The sequence below is a fragment of the Pygocentrus nattereri genome, chromosome 12 (genome assembly GCF_015220715.1).
Source record: "Pygocentrus nattereri isolate fPygNat1 chromosome 12, fPygNat1.pri, whole genome shotgun sequence".
In the NCBI taxonomy this organism is placed as follows: domain Eukaryota; kingdom Metazoa; phylum Chordata; class Actinopteri; order Characiformes; family Serrasalmidae; genus Pygocentrus; species Pygocentrus nattereri.
Genome location: NC_051222.1, coordinates 10,362,603 through 10,389,569, shown reverse-complemented (window position 1 = coordinate 10,389,569; position 26,967 = coordinate 10,362,603). Strand labels below are relative to the sequence as shown.

Sequence of the window (26,967 nt, the reverse complement as noted above, 5' to 3'; positions counted from 1 at the left end):
GTAAAACAAAAGGGTGCCAATTCTTCTAAAAAAGCAATGCGTGACGAGGGTTCTACTGGAGCGTAGACGCACAAGACCCTTAGGCTTTGGCCTCTCCAGGTGGCATCCACCCCCAAAGCCCTGCCCTGAAAGATTGTAAATGGGCTTACCTTCTCAAAGGATCCCAACTCCTGTGGAGTGGACGCCGCCTACGCTCCAGTACGCCTTTACCTCTCCTCCACTCCTGTGAGAAGAGGGCCTCATCCCGCTGGTCCCGCAGGTGAACCTCCTGCAGGCAGCAGTTGGAGGCAAAAGTGGACGCAAGATTTTGAAACACAGCTGTCCTTTTCGTCGCCTTCTGCAGCCCTCTGACATTCATGGTTAAAATGGTAAGATCTGTCATGATAAAAAAAGGGGTGGGTTAAAACCACCTAAAAATGTTAAAATCAATCCATTAAAAATCAATTTAAAAGAGGGGAGCCCCTTTCCCTTCGTCCCTGGTCACCCCCAACACTTTCCAACCCATCCAGGTATGTTGCCTCGTTGGGGGGGGGACCTCCCTGCCCCCATAAACCACTGGCGGTGGTTGCGTCCCGTCCCCCACCAGCACACTGGTTTCCTCTGGCTTAGGGGGCACAAAAGGGGACAGAGTAGAGCCCTCTGTCTCTTCTCCATCTCCTCTTCATGAGCCCTTCTCCTCTTTCTTGATTTCTTCAATGCGCGGAAGATGGGGGGGTGCCTCCTTGCCAGTCAGTGGGGGCCTGCCCGGAGCTGGGCCCCTGGCCCCCCCTGGGGAGGAGGTGGCGGTGGCAGGAGCTGGGAGTTCGATGCTCTTCTCCGCCCTGTCCTTAATCGATCCCTCCTCCCCAACTGTCCGGGGCGCAACAGGCCCCCCTCCTGCCCTTGCCAACACCGTGGCATAAGTCGCTTCTTGCCCTGGGCAGGAGTGGCCCAAATGTCCCTCCCCGCCGCAGCTCTTACATTGGCGGTGGTTCTTGCCAGATGGCCCTGCCCCAGGCAGTTCTTCCATTTCAGGTCCCTGCACCCGCTGACCTCGTGGCCATGCTGCAGGCACCCCCTGCAGAAGGCGGGCTGGCCCCTGTAAAAAAGGTAACCTTTGTTGACATTCAGGGAGAAATAGACTGGGGGTGCATCAAGCCCCCCTTTCTGTCCTCCCTGAACTCCACCATGAATTGGCGGCGCCCGTTCCAGATCCCCAGCTCGTCCCGGACCATCTTCTCTCCCGGCTGAACCTCTCCGTACCGCCGCAGACAAGTTCTTATAGCCTTGGCGATAACGAAGGAGTCCATCCGAGGTCCAGCGCTCCAAAAACCTCCCAGATAAAGGGGACACGATCTGGAAATGTGTCCCCAGGCTCTGTGTCCTTCCACTCCGGGGAACCTCCTCCGCTCCTCTCCGTCCGGGGAACGCTTCCAAGGAGTCCGGGAGTGCCGCGAGGTCCTTGCTCCATCGCCTGAACCGGAGGAGGTGGATGCCTGTCCTCGAGGTGCTGTTGATCCTTCTCCGGGAATCCTTCGTCCTGGACCAGGAGAGCTGAGGCAACTGTTCTAAATAAAAACCATCCATCCATCCATCCATCCATCCATCCATCCATCCATCCATCCATTTTCTAAGCCGCTTCTCCGTCAGGGTCGCGGGGGGATGCTGGAGCCTATCCCAGCAGTCTTCGGGTGGAAGGCAGGATACACCCTGGACAGGTCGCCAGTCCATCGCAGGGCAGACCGTCATTCACACACTCACACCTAGGGGCAATGTAGCATGTCCAATTGGCCTGACTGCATGTCTTTGGACTGTGGGAGGAAACCGGAGAACCTGGAGGAAACCCACGCAGACACGGGGAGAACATGCAGACTCCACACAGAGAGGACCCTGGCTGCCCGGCCGGGGAATCGAACCCAAGCCCTCCTCGCTGTGAGGCGACAGCGCTACCCACCACGCCACCGTGCCGCCCCAATAAAAACCAGTAAAAGAAAAAATAAAAACCCTAAAAAGGAGCCCAGAGGATCACATGCGGCAGCAGCGGTCACGCCACCTGCTGCTGCACATAAGTTCACCTCTGGAACTCCTGATAAGAAGTTTTTTTTTTTTTTTTGGGTCTGGATCAGAAAATGGACTTACAACTTGCTGTGATGCTAATCATATATTTTCATCACTTCCAGGTTAAAAAAAAATTTTAATATTAAAACAGACATTTAAAACAAAGTTTAAAAACACACAACTTTTGAAAAATAAAATCGTAAAAACCACTTCTCTAAAAACTGACAAAAAAGAACCATAGGGGAAAAAAAGAAGGAAAAAAAACAATAATAACAACAACATAAATAATTAAAGAACTACTTTAAAAAAAAAAATTTCCCTTAACAAAAAATAAAAAATAGATGATGATGAAGAATAAATAAAAATAAAGAAATAATAAAGAAAACCAAGACAAAAAAAAAAAACACTACTTTAAAACCTGCCTAAGCTGCTTGGGTTAAAAGGTTTAAAACCCCTTGGATAAAACTGACAAATTACCATAAAACATTAAAATAAAAAAAAAGGGTTCACGGAACGCTCCGAAGGAGCCACGCCGAAAAAACTGTCTGGAGAGTCTTACAGCTCCAGAAGGTCCCTCCACTTTTCCTGCGCTGCGTGATACCCCCACCGGATGACGTCATGCTCCATCCGAAAACGCAGGTCTGCACAGATCTTTCTGTAAATTCCCACCGTATCCAGGATTGTCCCTTTTTGGATGAGGCTGGTCAGAGCGTTCCAAAGCTCACGCTTCGTCACACTGACCAGCAACCACATCCAGGACAAGGAGAGACCTGGTGTCGTGGGACCACCCCCTCATGACCTTTTCGCTGGTCATTTCAAACTGCGGGTCTAAAGCCCTGCACAGGCCGTCCACCTTACTCCAGGTCGCCCTCGCATACCCACATTCCCAGAACACATAGACCTTCGTCTTTAGTACACGCGGGTCTGGGGCTGCGAGGGTGACTGGAGTGCCCGTGCCTGTACAGGACCTCCCTGACTGGCAACTTGCCATGGACGCATTGTCAGTTCAGGTCCTGCAGCCGGTTGTCCAATCCCTTAGGCTGTACCCTTGACCGCTTTATACAAAGCTCTGTGCCTGACGAAGGCCTCGGACCGTAGACCTGCTGGGAGTGACTTGCTCCATCTAACCAAGTGCTGATAATGGTCCGGCAAGGTCTCGGCCTTGGGGCCATATACTCACGATTGAACGCAAATATCATTATCGTTGTTGTTGTTGTTGTTGTTGTTGTTGTTGTTGTTCCGTCCGCTCCACGCATCAACCTGGTATTGCAGTACCTCCAGGAACGGTGCACCTCCTCAAACTGTTTGAAAGAAAGAGGCAAAGCCGAACCTGGTGCTTTTCTGTTGCATGTGGTTCTCGTCATGCAACGACGAGTGTGGTTCGGGACTCCCTCCCCCGTCGATCTGTTCGGTCGTTCGACTTGGAGTAGTCCTTTTTCGCCCTTTTACCGTTTTCCCTCCATTTTTATATATATATATATATATATATATGCTGTCGAGTTTGTACATGTAATGTTCTCTTCTCATTTCACTTCAGGCAGAAGCTGCCCCGCCCTGATTTGAAGCCAGCCCAAAGGGAGGACTTCATGAAACTGGGAAGTCCATGCCAGTCAGCAGGAGACAAGAAACGGGGACGGTCGGGAAGCTCTCTGTGCCTTCTACCCTCAGCCCCAGCGTCTTAGGCCGCCGGCAGGTGTATGGAGGCTCAGGGGCTTCCAGGTATAGCTCGGGTTTCTCTTCATTCACGCACAAATCTTTCGCCTTTTATTAAAGATTTCCGTGGAGGGGAACGTTGCCGTGTTCTTCTTATTTTTGAAGGCTCTGACACGGCAGAGCTAAATCTGTTTGACATGTATAAAATCAGGTAGAGGTGTTCTTGCAAGGGTACCTTCACGGTCAATGGCGCAGAAGCGGTGCACGGGTTTGGCGTCGGCCGTGTGGCTAAAGACGGGCGGAGGCGCGGCTGGCCCAGTTGTTCGGAGCTGAGGGGACAAGCGCCAGCGATCTGTGGTGTTTTGCCTGGCATGGGGTGGGCCTGGGACACGACCCTTTGAGGTTACCGTACAGTAGTTTTGAGCATGCCAGGGGGCAGTCTCTGGTTTACTGGCTTTCTGGTTATCGCTTCTCTGCCTTTTGGTTAAGACAGGGATCGCCTCTCTTGTGTCTCGAGATCTTGGTCTTTGTGACCTTGGTCCTCTACACTCGAGAGGATATTGTACTCTGCGTGGTGTGTCAGTTTTTCCTTAGGTCAACGGTAGGTGTTATTCTCTATTTGTTGCTGGGTCTCACCTATCTCGTGTCAGGTAAGTGCAATTTTTAATTTTTACATTTTAAATTCAAATTTTTATTTTTGTTTTATGCATTTTTAGCAATTAATTTGTAGCTTGTATTGTAAGTGTGTTATTGGCCACGGTGTCTCCACGTATGTCGGCTGCTCGTGCCGGCATGCAGAGGCACCACGGTGTGCGCTATTTATTTAAGGAAATGAATGGAAAGCTCCTGGGGATGTCAAAGTTAGACTTCTCCAGGAAGCTTATACAGAAAACCTAAGGCTTCATGCCTAGTGATTTGAATTGCCTGTTGACCCTGCCTGCAAACAAAGGATTTGATGTTAGCTTCTGCTCGGCTTCCCTGCTGAAAGATTTTTGGACATGGCTAGAATCTGTTAAGGACCAGTTCTCCATGTTTAAGGTAGAAAAACTTTCTGACAATTCCCATAAGGTTGTTATTGTTAAAATGTTTAATGAAACTGTGACTGGAGAGGACATTAACATGGCTGGCAAGATTTTGCACGGTTAAAAGCCCACCTATCACGGTTTTGGACGAGGACGGCATTTGGAACTGCTTATGGAGAGTTCCCATTAAGCAATGGGAAGACCCGAGCAGTTACCTAGGTTTGAGACAAATACTGTCTATGATAGTGTTGGGGGAAAACCATTGCTACATTTTTTTTTATCAGGATATGCCCAAACTTTGCCGCAACTGTGGCAAGTTGGGGCATCTAGCCGAAGCATGTCAGGAAATCGTCTGTGGGAAGTGTAAAGAAATTGGGCACACTTTTGAAGGGTGTCCAAATGGCAGAAGGTGCAACCTCTGTGGTGAATTAAATCATCTCTACAGAGATTGCCCCAAATCTTTTGGCAACAAGTTAAAGGCAAGTAAAATGGCCGCCAGGCCACATGGTGAGGAGGAGAAAGAGAAGAGATGGGAGGAGGTGGGGGTGGCCCCTAGGGTTTTGGCGGGAAATTTGAACCCCCAGCCAGCCCCAGATATTGGTCTAGAAATACAGGGCGGAGCTAACACCCAGACAGAGGCAGAGCAGGAAATGGAGGCCACCCCCTCCCAATTAGAAGAGTAAGAAAAGGTTGGGCAGGAAGAGGAAGAAAGTATTTCCTCCTAGATCACGGTGTCTGAGGGGAGTGCGCCCCCTAGTGGGAGTGAGTCAGATGGCTCACTCCCAGATGCTCAAGTGGGTAAGAGACCCACGGGGTCTCCTCTGTCTGAAGTGGCAGAGAAGAAACAGAGGGCGACACAGAATCTGAGCAGTTCCTCGTCGGAAAGCTCGGATCGCTTGTGGCCCAATGTATCCCCCAATGAGGTGTCTTTCCTCCATGTCCAGCTAAAGACATCCACACCCATGGCCCCACAGGAGGATCGTTGGAGACACTGGTTCACCTCTAAACCCCAGATTAGTGAGGGTAAAAGAGGATCAAGTGTCACAAGAAATAACATGATTTTTAGACTGCCTTTTTTTAAAATTCTTTTATTAGTGTAGTTTCCCATACTGCTCATGCCTCTCATTATTTCAACTATTAATGTTAGGAGTGTGAGAGCACCCCCTAGAGTGGAGAGTGTTTTGTCCCTTTTGTCCCCTTTTTTTTTTTTATTGCAAGAGTGTGCTTTACCGTTCTTGAAAATGTACAGAGAGTGGGAGCAGCGGTGGACTGTAGGTCCCTCTCTCTGGAGCGGTTCACACTACAACAGAGCAGATGGTGTTGCTGTTTTAATAAAAAACCCTCACATTTTGGTGAAAGGTAGCACTGTGGTGAGGGAAGGGCGGGCTCTTCAAGTAAATCTGACGTTTTTAGGAAGGGATTTTAACATTCTTAATGTGTATGGTTTTAATGATATAAATGATAGGTATGACCTTTTGGAAGACCTGCAGCCCCACATGTTAGGGAAAATACCTCTAGTAGTAGGAGGGGATTTTAACTGTGTTTTATCAAAGAAAGACAGGAAAAAGATAGCGGAAGATTTTAAATTAGACAAGACATCGGTTTTATTGCAGGATTTAGTTAAGGATTTTAAACTAGTTGACGGCTTTAGAAAAATGCATCCAGAGGAGGAGGGCTTCACCTGGTGTAGTGGTGACTGTGCCCGAGCCTCCCGCATCGACTACATTTTCACGAGAGACTGCCCGTTAACCGATGCGACATTGACCCCCCTTTGTTTTTCAGATCACCTCATGCTGTTCTGTACCCTCTCTCTCCCCACTGGTGTGATTGTAGGGGGAGGGCTGTGGAGACTGAACTGTTCCTTGTTACAAGATGAAGAAATAGTTAAGAGTTACAAGGAGCAGTACAATCTTTCGCAGAGCCTCCAAGACTGTTATGACTCATGAGCACACTGGTGGGAAATGGTAAAAAATAGGACAAGGACTTTTTTTATGAAAATAGGCAAAGAAAAAAAGAACAGAGAGACAGAGCATGATGGGTGCTGCAAAAAAGACTACAAAGATATTTTAATCTTTTAAACAAAGGCATTGATTTTAGTGAAGAAATTAAGGAAGTGAAAAAGGAAATGACTATTCTAAATGAAATAAAATGTAAAGAGGTAATTTTAAGAAGTAAAGAACAAGAGATAGAAGGAGAGGAATGCACACCTTATTTTTTTTTTTTAAGAAAATTATATCTAGGGGAGGTGGGATTACGAAAGTAATAATGGAAGGGAGGGAGGAAATTGAGACAAGAGGGATTTTAAAAGAAATTGAAAGGTTTTACGAAAATCTCTATAATGAAAAAAGTGTGCAAACTGAAACTATGGGAGAAGTTTTAAACTTTTTAGATAAACAAATAAACAGTCAAGATGTTTTAACAGGGGATTTTACAGATTTAGAAATTTTGAAATGTCTCAAAGGTTTTAAAAAAGGTAAGACACCGGGAGAGGATGGACTCCCCCTGGAATTCTATTTGATCTGCTGGGATATTTTAGCAAAGGACATTTTGACTGTTTTTAATGAATTTGAAAAGTAGGACAGACTCCCAGACAGTTTCAGATCAGGGATAGTGACTTTGCTTTTTAAAAAAGGTGACAGAACCGTCTTGAGAAATTGGAGACCTATTTCCCTTTTAAATTTGGACTGTAAACTTTTATCAAGACGAATGTCGACAGTTTTAGAGGACGTGATCCACCTGGATCAAGCCTGTGCTGTACCTGGAAGGAAGATCACGGACAGCCTAGTGCTGATTCGAGACGCCATCTGTTTTGCGAGAGACAGAAACATTAGATTACTAGTTCTAAACTTAGATTTTGAGAAAGCTTTTGATCGGGTCTCGCACCAGTTCCTGTTTCAGGTGCTGCAAAAGATGGGGTTTCCAGGGAGGTTTCTAGAATGGGTGGGATTGCTGTATATCAACAGCAGAATTTTAGTAAATGGACACTGTCCTGGTTGGCTGCCCATGTGATCCTCCTGGTCAGGGCCGTGATGCACTCTCGGGGAATGGGAACTAGTTCGATCTGCCCGTGGCCCGGGTGTGGCGAACCCAAGACCATGCGGCATGTGCTCTGGGAGTGCAGCGTGGCGAGGGACCTGTGGGGCATGATCTGCCCCCTGAAATGCCCGACCCTGCCGGCAGGGGCGGTCCACACACTGGCATACCGCTTAGCGGTAAATGTGGTGGGCCAGGGCATTGAAAAGTTACCAGCAGGAGAATTTGCCACACTCTGGCTCACCCTAAACAGTGTAAAAGACGCCTTGTGCAGCCAGTATTTAGTAATGTGTACACTATTCCTTTAAGAGCCTTAAGCTAAGTGCGCAGCTACGGTGAGAGCAGAGAGAGGTGTGTGTGTATCGTGCTGTATCACGGAGACCACTGGACCCAGCTCTTTTATTTCCTTTCTATAAGTAACGCTGCTCATGAGCTTTGGGAAGTATTAGTTCATGTCTGAATTAAATAAAGAGGCAAGTGGAATACCGCCCGAGTGAGTACAAGTGTTTAAATCACGGCTGCTCCACATGCCATCACCTGCCCCCAAAGTTCACTATCTGGGTCGGAGCTGGGAATCTGAGCGACTCCGGCTCCGAAGCGTTACAACTGGCGCCCGAACATTGTCTTCTACCCATGGACCTGGTCTTGCTGGTCAGTACGAATTGGTTACAGTGCTTTTTAGTGCGGAAGTTAAGCTTATATGCCACGCTGAGGGAGAACTGTACTGTGTTCAACCCGCGTAGTGCAACGTGAAATGGCGGATTGACTTTTTTCTGTCTTTTTTTTCCTCTCTCTCTCTCTCTCTCTCTCTCCGGCTCTCATTCTGTTCTCGGCTGAGGAGTTCATCTGCTGAACGCAGAGGTTACTGAAACCACACTGGATGGTTGGTGGAGCTTAGTTGGTGGATCTGTTGAACTGCCTTACTCTAGCATTTGACTGGGACCTACTTCTCTGCTGTGTGAACTCAGCTGAACTTTCTGTGAACTTTTCTACAGCGCGTGAACTGGACAAGTGCTACTTTCATCACTGAAGGCGGACGTCTGAACTGCCAAAAAAAAAAAAAGGAGAGGGGGAGACAGACACGAGTGAACTAAGTCATCAGCAGCTCTCAGCTCTTTGCTGCACTGGAAACCTGAAAGCACTCATCTTACTGAAAGGTTGGGGTAAACTAAACTGAACATCTGAGAATTTATGGTGACATGCTGAGTGTTGTGGGGTTTCTACATATTAGTGTGTGATTCTCATTACTGAACTGAATGCTAGTTAGTGACCTTTTTTTTCCACACAAAATGGCAACTTACACAGACCCACAGTTTAGCTTATTTGGTTCGCCTGTAAACTGTGATACTGGGAATAGGCATAAAACACCAAGGCAGACTAAACTAGAACTTCAGTCACAAGTAAAACAGTTACAAGCTGAGATAGCTATGTTACATGACTGTCTAGAGGAATCGCTGGATATTCAGAATACCCTCTTTAGTCGCTGGCAGCAGACAGTTAGCTCAGTGGATGCTCCTAGAGCTAATTCTCCTGCATCCAAGCCTCCAGTAGCCACTTCCACCACCCACTGTGCCAGGCTCACACCACCTAGCACTTCAGCATCTAAAGATAAGCTGCATCAGGCTCCATTCTCCCCCAGTATTCTCTAGAATTAAGTCAAACTGCTAGAGCACTTACAACAGTGCTTCACCAAACAAAACTTGAACCTCCTGTATTCACTGGTAATAGTGAGGTTCAGCCTGAAGAATGGCTACAACTAGTAAACATCTATAAGACTTCTCTTGCTTTGACGACTGATCAACTACTGCTTGAACTTCCAAGATTCTTTGCTAAAGAACCCAAAAAATGGTTCTTGGTCCTTAGAAGCCATCTTGTTTCCTGGAACCAGTTCTGTGACATGTTCACAAAGGTTTTTCTCCCTTCTGACAGTCAAGAACGCATCCTGCGGGGCATACTGGACCGTTTACAGTCACCCAATGAGCCTCTTCCAACCTTTGTAGCTCATATGCTTAGTGAATTTGATAAGCTAAGACACCCACCACCAGGGCTGGAACAAGTCACAATCTGCCGACGAGCCCTTGAGAAGTACAGAGTTGCACTGTATGGCACAACCATCTCCTCAGTGGTCGATCTTCTAATGCGTGCCCATGTGCTGCACTCAGTGCTCGGCCCAAGCTATCCAGACCAGCCCTCTGAACAGGGAAAAAGTAAACCTGGGATAGATAAATTCTGCTTTAATTGTTCACTGCCTGGCTTTACATCCCACACCTGCCCCAATTGCAGGGGTGTTCCAAGCACCTCAAAGCACACTGATCCAGCAGAAGGTAATGCTCAAAGACGAATGGAAGATGAGTCTCGCTGTCTGGATTATGGAGTCACTGACCGTGGTGCTCAATGGAAAGGAAGCAGACAGACTGGTAAAAGGCCAGAAAACTTCAGAGGAGGGGTCGAATTCTCAGAGGCAGTCCTCCCCCCAGAAATTAAATACGCCTCACTTAACGGCTGATCTTTCGCATGACCCACCTGTCCTTGGACATGTGGAAGATATTTCTTCGACCGCATTCTGGAACACTCCGTTCAGGGTGAAAGTCAACCTAAATGCTCATGCATTACGTGCTACTCTGGATACTGGGGCTTCACTATCAGCTGTAAGGGCAGAGCTTGTACAGCAGTCAAAAGAGAAGACTCATCCTTGGGGAGCCCCACCCATTCAGCTTGCAGATGGCACTTCCTCTAGCCCTGTTGGGATCGCATGGTTGACAGTAGGCTTTATGAACAAACGTTTCTATAATTGCTTTGTCATACTGCCAACTCTCTCCGCCCCTTAATCTTAGGGATGGATTTCACGTTACGAGCCTCGGTTAGCATACACGTCCCTTCCCGAACTGTTGTCTTAGCTGATGGGCCCCTAGTGATTGATTGCTGAAATGGATGATTACATAGTGAGTGGCTTTCAAGGGGAAGTTCTGAGTGGCCTCGAGGTTTCACCGTTAATGCTCAGTGACAAGGTGGATAATGCTTGCGTGGAAGCAGAGAATAAAGTCCAACTTCTGACTCTTTTAGAGGACTTTAACCATCTGTTTGATGGGCATCTAAGCCATACCACACTGACAGAGCATGCTATTGACACAGCAGATGCTGAGCCAGTCAATTTATCCCCGTATCGTTCTTCTCCAGCGAAAAAGAAAATTATTGAGGAACAAGTCCAGAAAATGTTACAAGATGGGATTATTGAACCGGCGTCTGGCCCTTGGACATCTCCTGTGGTCATTGTCAATCCAGGCTCTGAGCCCAGATTTTGCATACACTACCGTGGCCTTAACCAGTTGACAACTAAAGACTCGTATCCTCTCCCTAGAGTCGATGAATCTCTAGATTTCCTAGCAAGAGAGAAGTTTCTCACCACACTAGACCTAGCCCGTGACGACTGGCAGGTTTCTGTGGAGGAGCAGTCAAGGAAAAAAACACCGTTCATTTCTCATTGTGGCCTATTCCAGTTCCGGGGTTCTTCCGTTTGGTCTTTCGAATGCACCCGCAACATTTCAAAGGCTCATGAATAATGTTCTGTCTGGGCTCATCTACAAATGTTGTGCAGTTTACCTGGATGACAGTCATAGCCTCACCGACATTCGAGCAACATCTGGCCGACTTACGAGAAGTTCTTTAAAGACTCAACTCCGCTGGCCTCTCCCTGAAACTGAAAAAATGCCAGTTCTGTTTGAAGGAGCTCACCTTTCTTGGGTACCGTGTCACCCCTTCAGGTATTCAGCCGGACCTGGGCAAGGTGCAGGCTGTGACTGACTTTAAAACGCCAAGCAGTGTGAAACAGGTCAGGCAGTTCCTTCGGCTCACAAGCTACTATCGCCAATTCATTCATGACTATGCCTGTCATGCTGAACCCTTATTGCCACTTACTGGTTCTTCATTCGTGTGGGATGAAAAATGTGAAGCTGCTATGAACTTTCTGAAAAGCTGTTTGACCTCAGCACCCATCTTGCAGTTCCCTGATTTCGGCTGTCCTTTCTCTATTCACACTGACGCGTCTGATGCCTTGGTGCAGCTCTGATGCTGAAAAACGAGGAAGGTCAAGACGTGGCAGTTGCATATGCCAGCCGTACCCTCCATAAAGCTGAAAAACCTTACTCCACTCCTAAGAAGGAATGTTTAGCTGTCATTAGGGCACTGGAATACTTCAGGCCATATATAGAGGGTCTTCATGTGACCATCTTCACTGACCACAGCAGCCTGAGGTGGCTGATGTCTTGGCCCAACCCTTCAGGAAGACTCGTGGTCACTGCGTCTCCAAGATTTTGACTTTAGTGTGCCAAAAATAAAGTACCAGATGCTCTGTCTCGTAATCCACAGCCCAGTGTGGGTGCCGTTACGGACATACTGCCCGACTTTGCAATAATAGGCAGCCTGGATCTCCATGCTCTACCACCTGTCATGCCCACAGACCGGGAACATCTGTGGCAACTGCAGCTGGATGATCCGGTAACCGGCAAATTACTGCGCGATGTCGAGAATGTGGCCAGTGAGGAAATTGAAGGGGACAAGACACATGTACATTATTCAAGATGGTCTGTTATTCTACAGTGACCCAAAAGCATCATGTGTTCTGCACCCGATGAAACAACTAAAGTTCTTTGCACCTTTGTCACCGAGAACCGCCTTGTTAAAGTACTACCATGATCACCCGATAACTGGACATTTGGGAGCTACAAAGACGTTGGCCCATCTTCGACTCATATTTTTCTGGCCCAAAATGCCTGGGGATGTCAAAAGGTATGTGGCCTCCTGCACAGTCTGTCAGCTCTCAAAACCCAGTCAGAGGAAACCTGCTGGCCTTATGGTTCCTATTTGTCCAAATAAACCATGGGAGTACACTGGAGTGAATTTTGTGGGTCCGCTGCCCCGCACACCTTGCAGAAACGCATACATTCTTGTTTTTGTTGATTATTTCTCTAAATGGGTGGAAGTGTCCGCCGTTAAAGAAGCCACTGCCCAGACCGCAGCTAACAAGTTCATGACTGAGGTGTTTGCACGCCATGGCACCCCAACCTACCTAATTTCTGATAGGGGCTCTCCAATCATCAGTGACTTCTTTGAACATGTGGTGTCTGCTCTCAGGACCGATTACAGACTGACCACAGCATACCACCCTCAAACTAATGCCACGGAGCGTGTCAACCGGACACTAAAGGCTGCAATTCGCTCTTATGTGGGTGACAAGCACACGTTTTGGGATAAGTACATCCCCCAAATCTGCTTCGCGCTACGCACAGCTCCCCATGAAAGCACAGGCCACAGTCCATCAATGATGTTATATGGTCATCACCCCTTTGGATCTACTCACACAATCTTCACCCAAAGGTACAGATGAGCCTGATATTCCTTACTCAGAGAACTTGAGGGCCTCAATCAGAGAGGCGCATGACCATGCCCATGCAGCTCTCAAAGCCAGTCTCGTACGTCGGAAACATTATTATGACCAAAGGTGCCGTGAGGTGTCCTATCAGGTGGATGACCTGGTCAAAGTGAAGACACACCCCAGATCTGATGTTCTTGCTAACTTCACTGCTAAGTTAGCACCTGTGTACACTGGCCCTTTCCGTGTTTCACAGAAACTTTCAGATGTGAATTACAGACTGACGAGTGAACACTAATGAAGATGCAGGAGTTTTTCCATGTAGTCAACATGCAGCCATTCCACACGTGGGAATCAAGCATCCCATCCAGGAATAGTCGATATCCAACAAGAGAGGGAGGGACTTCTGGAGATCCGGATGATCTTACAAACAGTTCCTCGTCAGAAATAGACTGTCAGCCCTTTGACATGCCTGTTGACTCGGACTCACGGGAATGCGCTACTGATGACTGGACCCATGTCCAGGACTTGCCTAAAGATTGCACTGACTACACTGACTGTAGAGCTCAAAACACTGACTTAGATGACTTTGAGCATGCGGACAGACGCTACTCACTGAGACAAAGACGTGTACCTAGGATCACTTCTGGGTGGTCTCAGACAAAGTGGACCAACCCTATCTACACTCGGAGGCTGGGGCTTGAGTAGTGCATGCAGGTAGTGCAGCTAGCAAAGTTAGTACATTCAGTACCTGTTAACTGTTTATTTTCAAGTTTCTATTCAACATGATGTTGTGTTCTGTTGTTTAGGTACTGTTGGCACCTTATGTTTTTGTGTTTTCAGAGAAAAAAGGTATTCGCTCATACTTTTGCTCAAAATGTATTTTTTTTGTTTGTTTTTTGTGCTGTGTTTAATTTTTTTTCATTCCAGTATACGCCGTTCTGTCATGTATGCCAATTGTTTGCATATTACTCTTTATGCAAGTGTGGCTGAGTACCATTACTATGTATGGTTGTAGTGCTACTGTCTGTTCCTTAGGTTGCGGCTGGGGACAGCCTTTAAATGGCCCGGGGGAATATGTAACGGCCAGTATTTAGTAATGTGTACACTGTCCCTTTTAAGAGCCTTAAGCTAAGTGCGCAGGCGTGGGTGCGCAGCTACGGTGAGAGCAGAGAGAGGTGTGTGTGTGTATCGTGCTGGATCATAGAGACCACTGGACCCAGCTCTTTATTTTTATTAGTTTATTTCCTTTCTATAAGTAACGCTACTCATGAGCTTTGGGAAGTATTAGTTCATGTCTGAATTAAAGAAGCAAGTGGAATACCGCCCGAGTGAGTAAAAGTGTTTAAATCACGGCTGCTCCACGTGCCATCATCTGCCCCAAAGTTCACTATCTGGGTCGAAGCTGGGAATCTGAGCGACTCCGGCACTGAAGGGTTACAGGATGTCAAGGTTAGACTTCTCCAGGAAGCTTATGCAGAAAACCTTAGGCATTGCGCCTAGTGATCTGAACTGCCTGTTGACCCTGCCTGCAAACAAAGGATTCGATGTTAGCTTCTGCTCGGCTTCCCTGCTGAAAGATTTTTGGACGCGGCTAGAATCTGTTAAGGACCAGTTCTCCATGTTTAAGGTAGAGAAACTTTCTGACAATTCCCACAAGGTTGTTATTGTCAAAATGTTTAATGAAACTGTGACTGGAGAGGACATTGTGACATGGCTGGCAAGATTTTTCACGGTTAAAAGCCCACCTAATTAGAAGAGAAAGAAAAGGTTGGGCAGGAGAAGGAAAAAAGTATTTCCTCCTTGATCATGGTGTCTGAAGGGAGTGTGCCCTCTAGTGAGATGCAGAATCCAGGCAGTTCCTCGTCGGAAGGCTCGGATCGCTTGTGGCCCAATAGATCCCCCAATGAGGTGTCTTTCCTCCATGTCCAGCTAAAGACATCCACACCTATGGCCCCACAAGAGGATCGCCCTGTGGGCCTACAGGCTGGAAACATTGGTTCACCTCTAAACCCAAGATTAGTGAGGGAAAAAGAGGAACAAGTGTCACAAGAAATAGCGTGATTTTTAGACTGCCTTTTTAAATCCTTTTATTAGTGTAGTTACCCCCACTTTTTCTTCTGGTCTTTAAATAAATATACCTGTCCTTTTAAACCTACACTGCTCATGCCTCTCATTATTTCAACTATTAAATGTTAGGAGTGTGAGAGCACCTACTAGAGCGGAGAGTGTCTTGTCCCTTTTAAAAGATATGAAGTCAGATATTTTTTTTATTGCAAGACTGTGCTTTACCGTTCTTGTAAATGTACAGAGATTGGGAGCAGCGGTGGACTGTCGGTCCCTCTCTCTGGAGCGGTTCACATTACAACAGAGTTTTAATACAACAGAGTGTTTTAATAAAAAACTGTCACATTTTGGTCAAAGGTAGCACTGTGGTGAGGGAAGGGCGGGCTCTTCTAGTAAATCTGACGTTTTTAGGAAGGGATTTTAACATTCGTAATGTGTATGGTTTTAACGATATAAATGATAGGTATGACCTTTTGGAAGACCTGCAGCCCCACATGCTAGGGAAAATGCCTCTAGTAGTAGGAGGGGATTTTAACTGTGTTTTATCAAAAAGACAGGAAAAAGATAGGGGAAGATTTTAAATTAGACAAGACATCGGTTTTATTGCAGGGTTTAGTTAAGGAAATTTAAACTAGTCGACTGCTTTAGGAAAATGCATCCAGAGGAGGAGGGCTTCACCTGGTTTAGTGGTGACTGTGCCTGAGCTTCCCGCTTCCATTACATTTTCACAAGAGACTGCCCGTTAACAGATGCGACATTGACCCCCCTTTGTTTTTCAGATCACCTCATGCTGTCCTGCACCCTCTCTCTCCCCACCGGTGTGACTGTAGGGGGAGGGCTGTGGAGACTGAACTGTTCCTTGTTACAAGAAGCAGTACAGTCTTTCGCAGACCCTCCAAGACTGTTATGACTGTTATGAGAGGTTTGTGTGCTTGAAGGACCCTAGGAGCTATGTTGTCTGGAGCAAAAGCTCCTGGTAGGGTCTCCCATGCCAAACTGGTCCTAGGTGACAGGCCAGACAAAGTGTGATCCATAACCACCCCTATGAGGACAACAAAGCAGGACTTGTGTACCCTGCCCGGATCAGGGTTACCGGGGCCCCACCCTGGAGCCAGGCCTGGGGGAGGGGCTCGCCAGCGAGCGTCTGGTGGCCGGGCATTCACTCATGGTGCCCGGCCGGGCCCAGCCCGAAGGAGCTACATGAGTCCCCCCTCCCATCGACCCACCACCGATGGGAGGGGCAGTAGTAGGGGTGCGGTGCATTGTGGATCGGGCAGCGTCCGAAGGCGTGGGCCTTGGTGTTCTGATCCTCGGTTGCTGAAACTGGCTTTTGGAACTTGGAACGTTACCTCACTGGCGGGGAAGGAGCCTGAGTTGGTGCGCGAGGTTGAGAGATACCGGCTAGATATAGTCGGGCTCACCTCAACACACAGCTTGGGCTCTGGGTCCAATCTCCTTGAGAGGGGCTGGACTTTTTTCTTTTCTGGAGTTGCCCATGGTGAGAGGCGGCGGGCAGGTGTGGGCTTTCTCTTAGCCCCTCGACTCGGTGCCTGTATGTTGGGGTTTTCCCCGGTGGACGAGAGGGTAGCTTCCCTACGCCTTCGGGTTGGGGAACGGGTCTTGACTGTTGTCTGTACTTATGCACCAAACAGCAGTTCAGAATACCCAGCCTTCATAGAGTCCTTGGAAGGGGTGCTTGAAAGTGCTCCTCCTGGAGACTCGATTGTCCTACTGGGGGACTTCAACGCTCACGTGGGCAATGACAGTAAGACCTGGAGGGGTGTGATTGGGAGGAATGGCCTCTCTGATCTGAACCCGAGTGGTGTTCAGTTTTTGGACTTCTGTGCAAACCACAGTTTGTCCATAACGAACACCATGTTTGAACACAAGGATGTCCATAAGTGCACATGGCACCAGGACACCCTAGGCCGCAGTTCAATGATTGACTTTGTTGTCGTGTCAGCGGACTTGCGGTCATGTGTACTGGACACTCGGGTAAAGAGAGGAGCTGAGCTGTCAACTGATCACCACCTGGTGGTGAGTTGGATCAGGTGGTGGGGGAAGATGCCAGTCAGACCAGGCAAACCCAAACGTATAGTGAGGGTTTGCTGGGAACGTCTGGCAGAAGAACCTGTCAGATTGATCTTCAACTCACACCTCCGTCAGAACTTCGACCAGATATCGGGGGAGGTGGGGGACATTGACTCAGAATGGGCCATGTTCCGCTACTCCATTGTTGAAGTGGCTGACTGTAGCTGTGGTCGCAAGGTAGTTGGTGCCTGTCGGGGCGGTAATCCTCGAACCCGGTGGTGGACACCCCAGGTGAGAGATGCCGTCAAGCTGAAGGAGTCCTACCGGACATGGTTGGCCTGTAGGACACCAGAGGCAGCTGGCAGGTATCGACAGGCCAAGCGATCTGCGGCTTCACTCGTTGCCAAGGCAAAAACCCGGGTGTGGGAAGAGTTCGGTGAGGCCTTGGAAAGTGACTAAGTCGGCTCCGAAAAGATTCTGGCAAACCGTCAGGCGACTCAGAAGGGGAAAGCAGTGTGCCACTAGCACTGTATATAGTGGAGATGGTGTGCTGCTGACTTCGACTGAAGACGTCATTGGGCGGTGGAAGGAATACTTTGAGGACCTTCTCAATCCCACCAACACGTTCTCCAGTGAGGAGGCAGAGTCTGGGGACACGGGAATAGGCTTGTCCATTACTGAGGCCGAAGTCGCTATGGTAGTTAAAAAGCTCCTTGGCGGCAGGGCTGGATGAGATCCGTCCCGAGTTCCTCAAGGCTCTGGATGTTGTGGGGCTGTCTTGGCTGACACGGCTTTTCAACATTGCGCGGACATCTGGGGTGGTGCCACTGGATTGGCAGACTGGGGTGATGGTGGCTCTTTTTAAAAAGGGGGACCGGAGGGTGTGTTCCAACTACAGGGGAATCACACTCCTCAGCCTCCCTGGTAAGGTCTATGCAAGGGTACTGGAGAAGAGAGTCCGGCTTATAGTCGAACCTCGGATTCAGGAGGAGCAGTGCGGGTTCCGCCCTGGTCGTGGAACACTGGACCAACTCTTTACCCTCTCCAGGATTCTCGAGGGTTCATGGGAGTTTGCCCAACCAGTCCACATGTGCTTTGTGGATTTGGAGAAGGTATTCAACGGTGTTCCCCGGGCTCTCGATTTACTGGTCGATCTACGTTCCCACCCTCACCTATGGTCATGAGCTTTGGGTAATGACCGAAAGAACGAGATCGCGAATACAAGCGGCCGAAATGAGTTTCCTCCGCAGGGTGGCTGGACTCTCCCTTAGAGATAGGGTGAGAAGTTCGGTCATCCGGGAGGGACTCTGAGTAGAGCCGCTGCTTCTTCATGTCGAGAGGAGCCAGTTGAGGTGGTTCGGGCATCTTGTTAGGATGCCTCCCTTGGGAGGTGTCACAGGCAAGTCCACCGGGGAGGAGACCCCGGGGAAGACCCAGGACACGCTGACGTGACTATATCGGCCAGCTGGCCTGGGAGCGCCTCGGAATCCCTCCCAGGGAGCTAGTGGAAGTGGCTGGGGAAAGGGAGGTCTGGGCTTCATTGCTCAGGATGCTGCCCCCGCGACCCAAACCCTGGAGAAGCGGAAGATGATGGATGGATGGATGGATGGATGGATGGATGGATGGATGGATGGATGGATATATCTAGGGGAGGTGGGATTACAAAAGTAATAATGGAAGGGAGGGAGGAAACTGAGACAAGAGGGATTTTAAAAGAAATTGAAAGTTTTTATGAAAATCTCTACGACGAAAAAAGTGTGCAAACTGAAACCATGGGAGAAGTTTTAAACTTTTTAGATAAACAAATAAACAGTCAAGATGGTTTAATAGGGGATTTTACAGTGTTAGAAATCTTGAAATGTGTCAAAGGTTTTAAAAACGGTAAGACGCCGGGAGAGGATGGACTCCCCGTGGAATTTTATTTGACCTTTTGGGATATTTTAGCAACGGACATTTTGACTGTTTTCAACGAATTTGAAAAGTTGGACCGACTCTCATACAGTTTCAGATCAGGGATAGTAACTTTGCTTTTTAAAAAGGTGACAAGACAGACTTGAGGAATTGGAGACCTATTGCCCTTTTAAATTTGGATTGTAAACTTTTTAGTAAACTTTTATCAAGACGAATGTCGACAGTTTTAGAGGACGTGATCCACCTGGATCAAGCCTGTGCCGTACCTGGAAGGAAGATCACGGACAGCCTAATGCTGATTCGAGACGCCATCTGATTTGTGAGAGACAGAAACATTCAATTATTAGTTTTAAACTTAAACTTAGTTTTAAACTGGACTTGCCATTTGGACTGATGGCGACCTGTACTTTGTATATGGACGTCACCCTATTATGTTCGGACGTTTTAACGGCCCACAGAGCACTTGACTTGACTGATTGGTATGGAAGGGCCTTGGGCGCTAAGCTCAATAGGTGCAAGTCTGAGGCCCAGCTCTTTGGACCTATGACTACGACGGGATGTTGTGAAGAAGAGGCCAGAGAACGGAGGAAAGGGGCTCCCAGACCCCCACCTGTTTTTAGGAAGCAAATTTACCGCTCTGCACATGCAGTATGCCACGACCCCATCCAGAGACAACAAGACGGCAGCCATGGCAAAGTTCTGGATGGGGTCTTATCTGCAAAACTTACGTATTTTAACCCCAGACTTAAGAACACAGGTTGCTTTTACCCTGCCTTTAGAATATGGTTTTATCAAGAAGAAAAAGTCTCCATTTTAACCAACGCAAAATCTATGGTTTCCCTTGTACAGGACCGGGAAGAAGTGAGCTCTGTTCCTGGCCTCACATTACGTGAGGCCAAACAAGTTTGGAGGAACGCAGCCCACCCTGCGCTCCAGAACAAGCACAAAGAACTGTCCTGGTTGGCTGCCCATGAGATCCTCCCGGTCAGGGCCGTGATGCACTCCCGGGGAATGGGGACTAGTTCGATCTGCCTGCGGCCCGGGTGTGGCAAACCAGAGACCGTGTGGCATGTGCTCTGGGAGTGCAGCGTGGCGAGGGACCTGTGGGGCATGATCTGCCCCCTGAAATGCCAGAGCCTGCCAGCAGGGGTGGTCCACACCCTGATTTACCGCTTAGCGGTAAATGGGGTGGGCCAGGGCATTAAAAAGTTACCAGCAAGAGAATTCGCCATGCTCTGGTTAATGGCTAAATGGTGTGAAAGACGCCTTGTGGACTGCCTGCAACCTGCTGGTGGGGAAGTGTGTGACGGTGCCACTGCATGCAGTATATCAGCTGGTAACATCCTCGCTGCAGGGGGCACCAAGCACCGCCATTCGGAGGAGGGGGCCGAGGCTACACACAGGGGGGGTCCAGACCACCATGGTCCCTGGCTCCCGTAGATGCCCGCCAAAGAGACGGTGACAATACCAAAGGTGGAACAGCGGGCATGGAGTGAGGATCTCCGCTGGAAAAGACAACAGCAGCCTGGTGACTTCTGGGGATCAGGGTGGAGCCAGCTTGCTTAGAAGCTCACTTCGGTCCTGGACAACAGAAACCTCTCTATTGCGTTTTATACATATTTTAAATGTATTTATTGCTTTTAAGCCAATGTGGTGTTTTTTGTTGAAAGCTTTTAAGGAGCTTCTTACATGGACATGGACTTTTAAAACAAATATACGCATCATCATCAAAGTACGCCTGGTTGCTCCCCTTGAGCACCCCCACCAGTACTTTGTACGGTTGTGGCTGTCCTGGCCATTGCGTTCAATCGTGAGTACGTGGTCCATCTCTGGCCCCAAGGCCGAGACCTTGCCGGACCACTATCAGCACTTGGTTAAATGGAGCAAGTTGCTACCGGCAGGTCTACGGCCCGAGGCCTTCGTCAGGCACAGACTTTTATATAAAGAAGTGCTGAATGGACGGGGCCATCGCGCTGTTGTGGGCCTAGAGGAAGACACGTGGTCAAGGGTTCAGCCTAAAGGGTTGGACAACCGGCTGCAGGACCTGAACTGGCAATGCGTCCATGGCAAGTTGCCAGTCAGGGAGGTCCTGCACAGGCATGGGCTCACCAGTCACCCTCGCTGCCCCAGACCCGCATGTGCTAAAGACGAAAGTCTACGGCACGTGTTTTGGGAATGCGGGTATGCGAGGGCGACTTGGAGAAAGGTGAACGGCCTGTGCAGGGCCTTAGACCCGCAGTTTGTATTGACCTATGAAAAGGTCATGAGGGGGTGGTCCCACGACACCAGGTCTCCCTTCTTGTCCCGGATGTGGTTGCTGGTCAGCGTGACGAAGCGTGAGCTTTGGAACGCTCGGACCAGCCTCATCCAAAAGGGGACAATCCTGGATATAGTGGGAATCTACAAAAAGATCTGTGCAGACCTGCGCTTTCGGATGGAGCATGACGTCATCCGGTGGGGGTATCATGCAGCGAAGGAAAGGTGGAGGGACCTGCTGGAGCTGTAAGACCCCCCAGACAGAGTTTTTTGGCGCGGCTCCATCCAGGGGTTCTGTGAACCCTTTTTTTGAATTTTAATATTTTGTGGTAATTTCTGTCATTTTTATATAAGGGGTTTTAAACCTTTTTTAGCCCAAGCACAGCTTAGGTATTTAGAACAGGCTTTAATGTAGGTTTTTTTTTTTTTTTTTTGTTGTTCAACTATCATTATTATTAATATTATTACTCCCTTTTTTTTTCTTTTATTCATTTATTTATTTATTTATTTTTTTTTTTTTTCTTAAAGTGGAAAAAAAAAAGTAATTTTTTTCTTTATTTATTTAGTTGTTTTTTCATTTTCTTTTGAATTTAACTTTATTTATTTATTTGGGGTTGTTTTTATATTATTATTATTATTATTATTATTATTATTATTATTATTATCACTATTATTCCATTTTTGTTTTTTTTTCATTCGACTGGTCTTAGAGGAGTGATTTTTAGATTATTTTATTTTATTATTCAAAACTTGTGGTTTTAAATGGTTTTAAATGTTTTTTTTTTTGTTTGTTTTTAAAATTAAAATAAAACTGTTTTAAACCTGGAGATGATGAAAAGGTATGCGTCACAGCAAAATTGTAAATCCTTTTTCTGATCCAGACAGGAAAAAAAAAAAAAAAAAAAAATCTGTTCTTATCGCTGTGCTTGGGTAGTTTTTAGAAGGAGTCTCGGAGGTTAGCTTATGTGCAGCAGTAGGTGGCCTGACCGCCGCTGCCGCATGCGACCCTCTGAGCTCCTTTTTAGCGTTTTATCTTTTTTTTTATTGTTTTTTTATTGGTTTTAGTTAGTTTTAGTTTCCTCAGCCTTTCTGGACCAGGACAAAGGATTCCCGGCGGCCTCGAGGACGACAGTTGCCTCCTCCCTAGGATCATGGAACAAGGACCTCGCCAGACTCCCGGATTCCTTGGAAGCGTACCCTGGACGGTACGCTTCCAGTGGAAGGATACCGAAGCGGGGGACGCCTTTCCAGACCGCGTCCCCTTTATCCGGGAGGTCCTGTTTGGAGCGCTGGGCCTCAGGATTGAAGACCTCATCTGCACCCAGCGCAACAACGCGGCGAGGTTCTTCGATGTGTCCATGGCGTCGGAGGAGGCTTATCGGCGTGTCCTCGAGAGAGGGGTGGACGTGAGGGACCATCCGCTGGGCCGAGGGTTTGAGTTATACTCTCTAGGCCATAATGGACGGCGGATGGTCACCGTCCACCTCTTCAACCCCTTCCTCACCGCCGAGGCAATCAGAATCTTTTTGCGGCGGTATGGAGAGGTGCAGCCGGGAGACAAGATGGTCCGGGATGAGCTGGGGATCTGGAACGGGCGCCGCCAGTTCCTGGTAGAGTTCAGGGAGGATGGGAAGGGGGGCTTGACGCACCCCCCGGCCTATTTCTCCCTGAACGGTAACAAAGGTTACCTTTTTTATAGGGGTCAGCCCGCCTTCTGCAGGGGGTGCTTGCAGCATGGCCATGAGGTCAGCGGGTGCAAGGACCTGAATTGTAAGAACTGCTTGGGGCAGGGCCACCTGGCAAAAGACTGTAAGAACCCCCGCCGGTGCAAGAGCTGCGGCGGGGAGGGACATTTGGCCCACTCCTGCCCGAGGCGAGAAGTGACTTATGCCACGGTGTTGGCAGGGGCAGGAGGGACCGACTGAGGTCGGGGCGGAGGGGAGCACCGATGTAGGAGCTCCCGTTGCCGCCATCGCCACCTCCTCCCCAGGGGTAGCCAGGGGCCCAGCCCCGGGCCCGCACCCGCTGGCAGGCAAGGAGGCACCCCCCGTCTCCCGTCCGGCGAAGAGAGCAAAGAAAAGGAGGAGAGCCCAGGACGAGGAGACAGAGAAGAGACAGAGGGCGGGTTCCCCTGGGGCGGCGCCCGAGGGAGCTCCCCTGTCCCCCCCCGTGCCCCCTAAGCGGGAGGATATCAGTGTGCTGGTGGGGGACGGGACGCCACCACCGCCACTGATCTATGGGGGCAGGGAGGTCCCCCCCAACGAAGACGCTTACCTGGATGGGTTGGAAAGCGTGGGGGGTGACCATAGAGGACGGGAAAGGGGCTCCCCCCTTTTAATTGACTTTTAATTGATTTTTAATTGATTTTTCATTGTCTGATTTTAACATATTAGTGGTTTTAACTCCCCTTTTCTTTTTACCATGACAGACCTTACCATTTTAACCACCAATGTCAGAGGGCTGCAGAAGGCGACGAAGAGGACAGCTGTGTTTCGAGATCTGGCGTCTACTTCAGCCTCCATCTGCTGCCTGCAGGAGGTTCACCTGCGGGACCAGCGGGACGAGGCCCTCTTCTCTCAGGAGTGGAGGAGAGGTAATGCGTACTGGAGCGTAGGCGGCGTCCACTCTACAGGAGTTGGGATCCTTTTTGGAGACCGCTCCTTTGAGAAGGTAAGCCCATTTACGATCGTTCAGGGCAGGGCTTTGGGGGTGGACGCCACTTGGAGAGGCCAGAACCTGAGGGTCTTGTGCGTCTACGCTCCAGTAGACCCCTCGTCCCGCATAGCTTTTTTAGAAGCACTGGCCCCCTTTTGTTTTACAAATAGGCACGTTGTCGTGGCAGGTGATTTTAACGTTAACCTGGAAGGGCGCGATGACGTCAGCGTGAAACACTTTAAAAAGCTGGTCGCCGGCTTCAGCCTTGTTGACGGTTTTAAGTTTTGCAACCCCGGAAATCCGGGCCACACCTGGCATAATAGTAGAGGGGCATCTAGGCCCAATAGATTACATCTTGGTGGCGCCCCCCCATTACAGTTAGGACGGCTTCCTTGTCTCCACGGTGGTACTCTGACCATATGATGGTAGAGGCCACAGTTTCCATAGACGCACCCTCCTTTGGGAGGGGGTACTGGAAGCTGAACGTGGGGATTTTGGAAGAGATTGAATACCAGAGTCTCTTCAGAGATCACTTTGCGGCCTGGTTAGACTGCAAGAGTGACTTTGCTTCTCCGGCTGCGTGGTGGGAGCACGTAAAAGAGAGGATTCGTGCTCTTACGATTCACTACTGCAGCCAACGCAAAGCTGCAAAGCTTAAGCGCGTGCGGGATTTGGAGAAGCAACTGAAGACGTCCTATGCTGAATATAATAATGGGGGGGTTTTCGACCTCGACCGGGCACAGGCCCTTAGAGCGGAGCTCAGGGCACTGCATGAACGGTCGGCGGCAGATAGCCTCTTTAATGCCAGGTTGCAGATGGCAGAAGAAAACGAGACTTGTTCTGCCTTCTTTTTTCAAAGGGTTCGACAGGCCCGAGAGGAGAGATGTTTCACATCTCTCATAGACTCGGAAGGTAGGACCTGTTCGGACCCGGCTCGGATGATGGAGATTGCATATAGCTTTTATTCCAATCTTTTTAGCAACAGGGGCACAGATCGAGAAGTAGGGGAGCATTTTTTGTCTTTCCTGGAGACTAGCCTTCCGAGCGCTGCTCGGGACAGCCTAGAAACCCCCTTTAGTCTGGGAGAACTGACCGAGGTACTTGGCAAGATGAACCGGCGCAAGGTCCCGGGCCTGGATGGACTACCAGTGGAATTTTATTCCACATTCTGGGATGTCCTCGGCCCGGAGATAGTGGAGGTAGCCGAGGATGTGCACCGGCAGGGCAGGTTAACAGAAAGCATGCGGTCGGGGGCTCTTTCTTTGTTATACAAGAAGGGAGATCCTAAGGATCTCGCCAACTGGAGACCCCTGACCATGCTGTGCGTAGATCTGAAGATCTTCGCCAAGGCCCTGACAGAACGTTTGAAGACCATGTCACTCCTGGTTCACAGCGACCAGACGTGTGGGGTCCCCGGGAGGTCGGTGACGTGGAACCTCCACCTGATCAGGGATGCGATCTCCTGGGCCGGGGACAGGAATGTCCTTCTGGTGCTGGTGAGCTTCTTAGAAAGGGTGTTGACATTTGGGTTTGGGCCCAACTTTTTAAGACAGTTTTTTTGGTGCGGCTCTATTCCGGGATTCTGTGAACACTTTTCTGGGATTTTAATGTTTTAAAACTGACAGAAGTTAGCAATATCTTGGAGGATTTAAACCTTTTATTTTGTTTGCCCAAGCACAGTTGAGTGATTTTGAACAAAGTGAACACCAAGCCACACACCTTTTTGCACCACCCAGTTGTAACTGAAATGAGTTCGCACAGCATTACAGGCTGAACTCGACTCATCTTTCTGTACATTTGGTTATGAAAGCTGATTTATTTATGGGATAGTTGTTTTTGTCCTAGACATGTAATGGTGGAAAGCTCACCAGACTGATGTGAACTCAAGCTGTCAAGCTATATTCCTAGGCATACCAGGTGAGCCATTACAGTTTTTCGGAACACAGGATCCAAGTGTCAAGCTAGATGTACAATAGATGGAGGAGCTGAACTAAAGAACCTGAGCACCTGATGAGTCTGGGGAATAAACCTGGACCATACACCTCCACAGCCGTGGTGAAGACCACCAAGCAGACTGGTCTTATGGATAGCCCGGGTGGGATAAGCTGTTCAAATTTGTAAACCCACCCATTTTTTGGAAAAGAACAAAGGACACCAGTGGAAGGCTAGATTTCTCAGAAGTCTAAAGACAATTAAGTAATTGAAGAAATACAAAAATGACTCCCTAACAGAACAATGTTTTTTTCCCTAAGAGCAGAGAAGGAAATCTCAAGCAGAAGCTGGAGAAAACTTGAAAAGTGAGGGGGAGTGCAAAACTCTCAGCCCTCTTACCAAAATTACCAGCTGTTTCTGTTGGCTCACAATGAGACAAAGATACAGCAACATGTGCCGTCTTCTCTGTGGTTTTAAAGCCTTCTGCCCAGGTGTAGGATGTTGGGCTTGATTGGACCTGAGACGTGTGTGTCGTCTCCCTCTGGTGGCCGGGAGTGCTGCAGCCCTGCAGCCCTGGAGACACAGCCCTTACAGGACATTTTGTAGATACTCTGGCTGCAGATTTCTGCCTTTAATTTCAGTAAAAGACACTGGGTCAAAACCACATCGCTAACTCTTTGCCATTAAGAGACCATGGAAGAAGTGACCAAAAGAACCACTGGAGGACTTAATACGATTTATTGATGTATTTCTATCTAGCATCAATGACTTAAGGAATATTTATGGCATAATCAGCATTATATGTATGGAAAGAAATCAAATTCACTTGTAGTGTATGAGTTTAATCCCCAAGACAAGTCGTACTTTAAATGTTCCCAGAAGTATCTAGTAGTGGAATGGTATTAACGTGACACCACATAAAACACCTATTTTAATGTCTAATTGTGATGGCACAATAATATTTAGTTCACAGTTAAATGCAAATTCAGTCATTGGGCAATG

General features: G+C 48.5%; 1 non-coding gene across 1 annotated transcript; it reads left to right on the top strand.

The window, feature by feature from the left end:
• The first annotated feature begins 3,759 nt into the window (after window positions 1-3,759).
• Window positions 3,760-3,874, top strand: LOC119264850. The gene has a single exon (XR_005131252.1). It is a non-coding gene; the product is annotated as a U5 spliceosomal RNA (small nuclear RNA).
• Window positions 3,875-26,967: the final 23,093 nt, after the last annotated feature.